The sequence below is a fragment of the Theobroma umbraticum genome, unplaced genomic scaffold (assembly GCF_002168275.2).
Source record: "Theobroma umbraticum cultivar Fairchild unplaced genomic scaffold, ASM216827v3 scaffold_459.0, whole genome shotgun sequence".
NCBI lineage: Eukaryota > Viridiplantae > Streptophyta > Magnoliopsida > Malvales > Malvaceae > Theobroma > Theobroma umbraticum.
The window spans coordinates 790,681-797,291 of record NW_018397286.1 but is presented as its reverse complement, the minus strand read 5'-3'; the positions used below and the strand labels follow the sequence as shown (position 1 = coordinate 797,291).

General features: G+C 30.3%; 1 pseudogene; it reads right to left on the bottom strand.

Annotated features, from left to right (window-relative positions):
* Positions 1-2,243: 2,243 nt before the first annotated feature.
* LOC149526242 (uncharacterized) overlaps positions 2,244-6,611 on the bottom strand; it is a 12,558-nt pseudogene continuing 8,190 nt past the window's right edge.

The following is a 6,611-nucleotide window of genomic DNA, read 5'->3' as shown; positions in this document are numbered from 1 at the left end:
CTCCACTTGTCTCCTCGGGTCTCAAAGTGTCTCACTTTACCCCGGTTCACTTCCAAATCACCTTTTAATTTGCTAATTCATTCTCGATAATGATATTATTATTTAATTATTATTTTATCACGTACAAAATATTTTATTCTAAAATATTTCTTTCACCCATTACTGCTCTTTGGCACTTAGATTTTCGTCAATTGTCCCTTTATCTTATCAATTGGGTCCTATTGACTCCTATTCGAGAATACCGGGTGTTATAGTATTGTTAACAAGTAATATAATGATGAAGTAGAATATCATTCCCATAGAGAATTATTTTAATTCTTACTGTTAACTACTAAAATTAACACACTAATTTTATCCAAACTATCAAAATTAAAATTAAAATTAAAGCTAATAACTAAAACTAATCTAAAATATTTAGCAAAATTATTTTATTAACTTCTAGTGATTACAAGACCTAAGATTATGATATCGCTTAATACTTCATTTGAATATTATCTTTCTCTCTTAATTTAGTTTAATGGATTAAGTTGTTAACCTAGAGTTCTAAATTATTTACAAGTCTCTATTGAGTTTCTCATAAAAATACCTCTCCTAATTAATTTACTATATGTCTATGCAAATTAAATTGAAGAAAGATTCATTAAGTTCATGCTCTAATCTTGGCTATGCATGGTTTATAGGTGTATGTCTACCTTAAATGCAAATCAAACAACTTAATCAACTAAGTGCATTCAATCATACGCTATTCTATTCAAGACCTACCTAAGTCTCTTTAGTCAAGATTTAACCTAGCTTCCAATTCAATCTAATTGGTGATCAAGCAATTAAAAGCATTGAGAATATAATAAAATAAACAACTTAAATCCATCAAACATAAGTAAAAGAAAGATAAACAAATTGGACTACACAATGAGTTCAATCCCCATCAAGTTACAAATCACTATCAAATAAAGTTTAAACATTAAAAACAAAACCAAGAAAATAAGAAAATAAAAAAGGATAGAAAAACTCAAGAATTGTATTCTTGATCTCCTTATCTCCTTGAATCCTTCAAATTCTTCTTAACTTTAATGACTTTGTGGCTTGATTCTTGGCTTTTAATCTAGTGTTTCATTTTTTTTTAAGTCCTTCAAAAGGTTATTTTTATAGGACTTTGAAGTTAAGCCAAGTTAGGTGAAGAAAGAAGTCAATTCCAATAAGGATTTTCTCATCAAACTACATGGGCCATGGCACCTACCTCCTCCAAAGCCACGGCTTTCACCATTTAACTAACAAAAATTGTAATTGTTCTAGGACTACTATAGTGCTCCAATTTGGACAAGATTTTGGACCACCTTCCAAGCATAACTAGATAAAGTGGTAACCATTAAAATTGTAGCTGTTTCTCTTATCTTTCCAATGATCTAAGAACCATTTCATTTAATGCTATGTAGAGATAGTTATGGTCGAAATATGAAAACATGTGCAGTGAAAATCTGCACCTCAAAATTGCTCTCCTTCTTCCATTAAAATTCTTCCTTCATTAAACATCTACAAAAGCACAAATAAATCAACAACAACCTATCTTAATCACATTAACACCAAATTAAGCATAAAATTAACTAAAATTAGATTGACTCACTTAAATTAACTAGCCTAAAAAAATTTAAATAAAACTTACTAATTTCTATGCATTACCACAAGAACTAAGCTAAATTACTATCAAAATTAAGTCCAAATAGCTCTAAATCAAAACGTTATCACTAACATAGTAAATTGAATGAAATATCTTCTTTCTTTAGACCCAAACAACACCCATTGCATCGACTCTTGCATCACACATTAGTTTAACAAGAAAAGTCCAGTCTGGACTTATGATGATAGGTGTAGAAATCAATCTTTGCTTCAATTCTTCAAATGCAACAAGAAAATCATCATCAAATTTGAATGGCACATCTTTTTGCAATAGATTGCAAAGTGGTTTTGAAATTTTTGAAAATCCTTGATAAATCTCTAGTAAAACTCAACATGACTAAGAAAACTTCTAATTCCTTTAACATTTGTTGGAGGTGGAAGCTTTTCAATAGTCTCAATTTTTGTCTTATCTACCTCAATACCTTAACAAGGAATTCTATGTCTAAGAACAATGCCTTCTTGGACCATGAAATGGCATTTTTCCCAATTCAACACTAAATTTGTTTCCTCACATCTCTTAAGTAAACTCACAAATGAGACAACCATCAAAAGTATTTCCAAAAACAGATCTATAAATACCTCCAAATATTGCTCCACATATCTACAAATATGGCCACCATGCATCTTTGAAGAGTGGCAGGGGCATTACATAATCCAAATGGCAATATTCTAAATGCAAAAGTGCCATAAGGAGATGTAAAGGTAGTCTTCTTTTGCTCATTTAGGGTTATGGCAATTTGATTGTACCTAGAATAACCATCCAAGAAGCAATAATATTCCTTACTATCCAATTTATCCAACATGGAATCAATGAAAGGAAGAGGAAAGTGATCTTTCTTTGTAGCTTTGTTAAGCTTGCTATAATCCATGCAGACTATCCACCTAGGTACTATTCTTATAGGAATTAGTTCATTGTTATCATTGGAGACCACGGCCATTCTTCCTTTTTTTGGTACACGTTGGACTAGACTTACTTGTGTGCTATCAAAGATTGGATAAATAATTCCAGCATCCAACCACTTAATGTTTCTTTCTTGACCACTTCTTTCATGGTAAAATTGAGTCTTCTTTGTAGTTCAATGATGGCCAAGTGGTTCTCCACAAGAAAGATCTTATACATGCATTCGGTAGGGCTAATTCCTTTAACATTTGCAATGGTCCATCTTATTTCTTTCTTGAACTCTTAAAAACTTGTCTTCTTGTATTTTTGTAAGAAAAGTAGAAATTATATTTGTAAGAGTAGAAGAGTTTCCAAAAAAGGTGTACTTCAAGTATGTTGGTGAAGCTCCAAGATATGTGGTTCTTTACTGATAGCTTTTAAGTTCCAAGCAAGTGGCTCTTCAATAAAGGACTTAAAAGCTAGCACTAAAGAAGTTGAAATATTTAAAGACTCAAATTCATGATTAGATTTAAATCTTAATTGAGCATTTAACAAATTCGAGTATTCAAGAAATTCAACATAATCCCTATCAGAAATAGTAACTAAGCATGCTTGGGTCAATGGGATATTTTCTAAAATACCTCATTTGTTAGACTACTTACTACATTCATAGAAAATCATTCGTCATATTTCATTGGAAATTTAAAGCTTTAAAAATATTGAATGTTACCTGTTGGTCTTGAACTCTCGAGCTAAGCTCACATTTTTCCACATCAATTAGAGTTCTAGCTATTGCTAAGAAAGGTCTTCCAAGGATGATTAGAATTTAACTATCTTCCACCATGTCAAGAATCATAAATTAACTACGAAGATAAATTTATTTACCTTGATGAGACCATCTTTAATGATTCTTCTTAGATAAGCATAAGAATGATCAACAAGTTGTAGTGTCACAAAATTTGGCTTGTATTCCCCCAAACCAAGTTTACCAAAGATTGATAATGGCATCAAATTGATATTTACACCCAAATGACTTAATGCTTTAACAAAGAACAAATTACTAATTATGCATGGAATTGTAAAACTACTAGGATCCTTGAGTTTTGGTGACAATTTGTTTTGGAAAATTGGACTGTATTCTTCTGTAAAAGGAATAGTTCAAACTTACCTAATTTTCTCTTATTCGATAGAATGTCTTCCAAGAACTTGACATAGCTTGGCATTTGTTCTAAAGCTTTAACAAAAAAGGATATTTATATGTAGTTTCTTAAAGATATTAAGAAATTTCTAAAACTACTTATCAAGTTTCTGCTTTTGAAACTTTTAAGCAAAAGTTACTAAAAGATGATTGACTTTGGACTTCACTTGATTTTCATCCTTCCCATCAACCTCTTTTCAGCTTCAATTTTTTTCAACAATTACCACTTCATCATTAACATGTTCTTTGCAATATTTAATTGCTTTTTTACTTACCCCTTTAGCTTCCGTTCCACTTCTTAGAGCAATTGCTTTACATTGTTCATTAATTTTGGGATTGGCTTGAGTGTCACTTGGTAAGATACCTTAAGGCCTATGATTGATGGAATTAGAAAATTGGCTTAATTGAGTCTCAATATTTCTAAATAAAGTCGTTTAACTCCAAATTATGGCATCATTCTTTGCCATTTATTGCATGAGAACTATTGGTATATGCCCTTAAGTCAATAAGATTGGTCAAGGAATATATATTGTCTTTTAATGCATATTTAATCGCATAACTATATGTCCTAAAAGTTTTCCTTCATGTTAGTGCAATAATAAGGAGTTATTAAGTACTAATTGGATGAAGCCCATGGAAGATAAAGGCTTTGAAAGAAAATTGTAAAGTTCTTACAATTATGAGATCACTATGCATCAAATCCATGTTCCTAAAATTGTTCTTAGTCATTGTATTGTCAAGATAGGGCATCGACAATACTTAAAGACTAGTAATTAAACTTCTTACTTGAAAAGTAATAATCAATCTTATAGATTGAAGTATTTGGGTTACTTGAGGATAACATGCAGGTTTTTATTAAAGAACAAGTTCACTGAACATGACCTGTTATGAAAACTCTATTTGGTATTTCACTCAAGTGTCTATAGAATATGTTCCTATGTGATAGTCATGCAACTAGTTCATAGACTTCAGACACCAAGTCATCTTGTACGGGGAATGATATACTTTGATTTTACCTTTACAGGTTTGGAGGAGATCGGATTCCTAAACAGGGTGTTTTTAGGTATGCTATAAAGCATATGAAGGTGAATAAGTGATCAAAAGAGGATTCATCACCCTAAGTGATATGAGGAGATGTATCTCACTTGTGCTCAATTCTTGATTAACTTGTATGAAGTCTTTGGGCAAAGCATGATGAATATGAGAAAAGTTAGTCTCCCAAATTCATAAGGTTAGTCATGAATTATGAGAACTAATATGGAATGTCCTAAGTAGACTCTGAGCCATGGTTAATGAAATATCTGGGATATTTGATGAAAGGATCATATTACACTGAGAGGCTTATCACTGAAAGGCTTTGTCAATTTCTTTAATTGACTCTCAAACATTTGGATGGTCATGATGTATTGCTAAATGCTGTTCATGATCTATAAATATAAATCAATTCTCAAATTGATATTTGATTAGGATTTATACCTATTATCAACATGTTAGAAGCCTAATGGGTCACACACATTAAATGACATGATTGTGATTAAACAAGGATAATCAATTAAGTTAAATTGAATTAGAATATACCAAAATAAAATGGAAAATTAATTAAGTTCACAAGGACTTAATAGAATTAAAATACAAATGTTGTATCATGGTTACAACTTAGTTTGGCTATATAAGTATGTCATGATAGCCAACTAAAAGTCGAAGCCTCCAACCACTTCTTAGTCATTTCATAAAAAATAAGAAAAGAAAAACAGTTTTCTTTGTTTGACAAAAATAAGATTCGACAAGAACTTTTGGTCCTTTTGTTTTAAAAGCAAAACTTGCTAGCACAAGTAAAATCTTACCTTTTAGAATGTATTATTTGGTCAATTTGTGGAATACTAAAGGTGGCTAAAGATTTGACAAATCCTAAAGGTGAACAATCAAAGATTTGGACTACATTGTCTTATTCTTTTTTCAAGTCTCTTGTTTCATCACAAGCCTTTTGGAATTAATTGACTCTCGATTATGATATCTAGAGTAAGGTGTGTAACTCTTAAACATATGAATATTCATAATTAATTTAAAAATTACATGAAAATCTCAAATATTGATCCTATAGGATTTAATTGTTTCTCTTATTAAATGCTAGTTTATTTATCCGATGCGTTATAATTTAATTTCTTGATTATTTTCATGTTTGAGCATGAGGTCAAATTCCAGTAGTGGTATCAAAGTCTTTGTTTGATGCTTTCATGTAATTTGTAAGCTTGATTCTTGGTGATAATCAATAGAATTGATTTGTGTGTTGATTTGGTATATATCGGTTTTGATGGCCTTATTTAAAATTATTTTTTTGTTTTAATTCAAATCTGGACAGCATGAAATTACCTCATTAAAATATGTTTTTAAAGGTTTAAAATCATGTTTAAGTGAAGAATTAATGAATGGATTAAAAGGCTTACAAAGCCAAGTCAAATTTGAATAGTTTTGAAGTGTTTTGGAGACTAATGTGCCAATTATTTTTCCTAACATCAGGTATGTGTTATGAAGAATTTTTAATTATTAAAAATTAGTTTTATCAAATTAAATTATTGCATATTTTGGCCAAACTTAATTTAGTATGAAAAAGGTTCATAAAATCATGTTTTTGAGTTCCAAAACAACAAAGATTCAATGTAGAAATTTTTAGGTAGCTATGATCAGTTTTGGTGGCTTCATTCTTCATGAATTTTGTATTTAATTGTTAAACACACTCGCTGAAAATTTTCAGCTGCTTCTTTCATGAGTTTAACTTATGATTTATGGAGGTTTAAGAGCACTTAGATATCATCTATTTAATTTTGGGTGATTTAGAAATTGTTTCCTACTTTAAAAGCA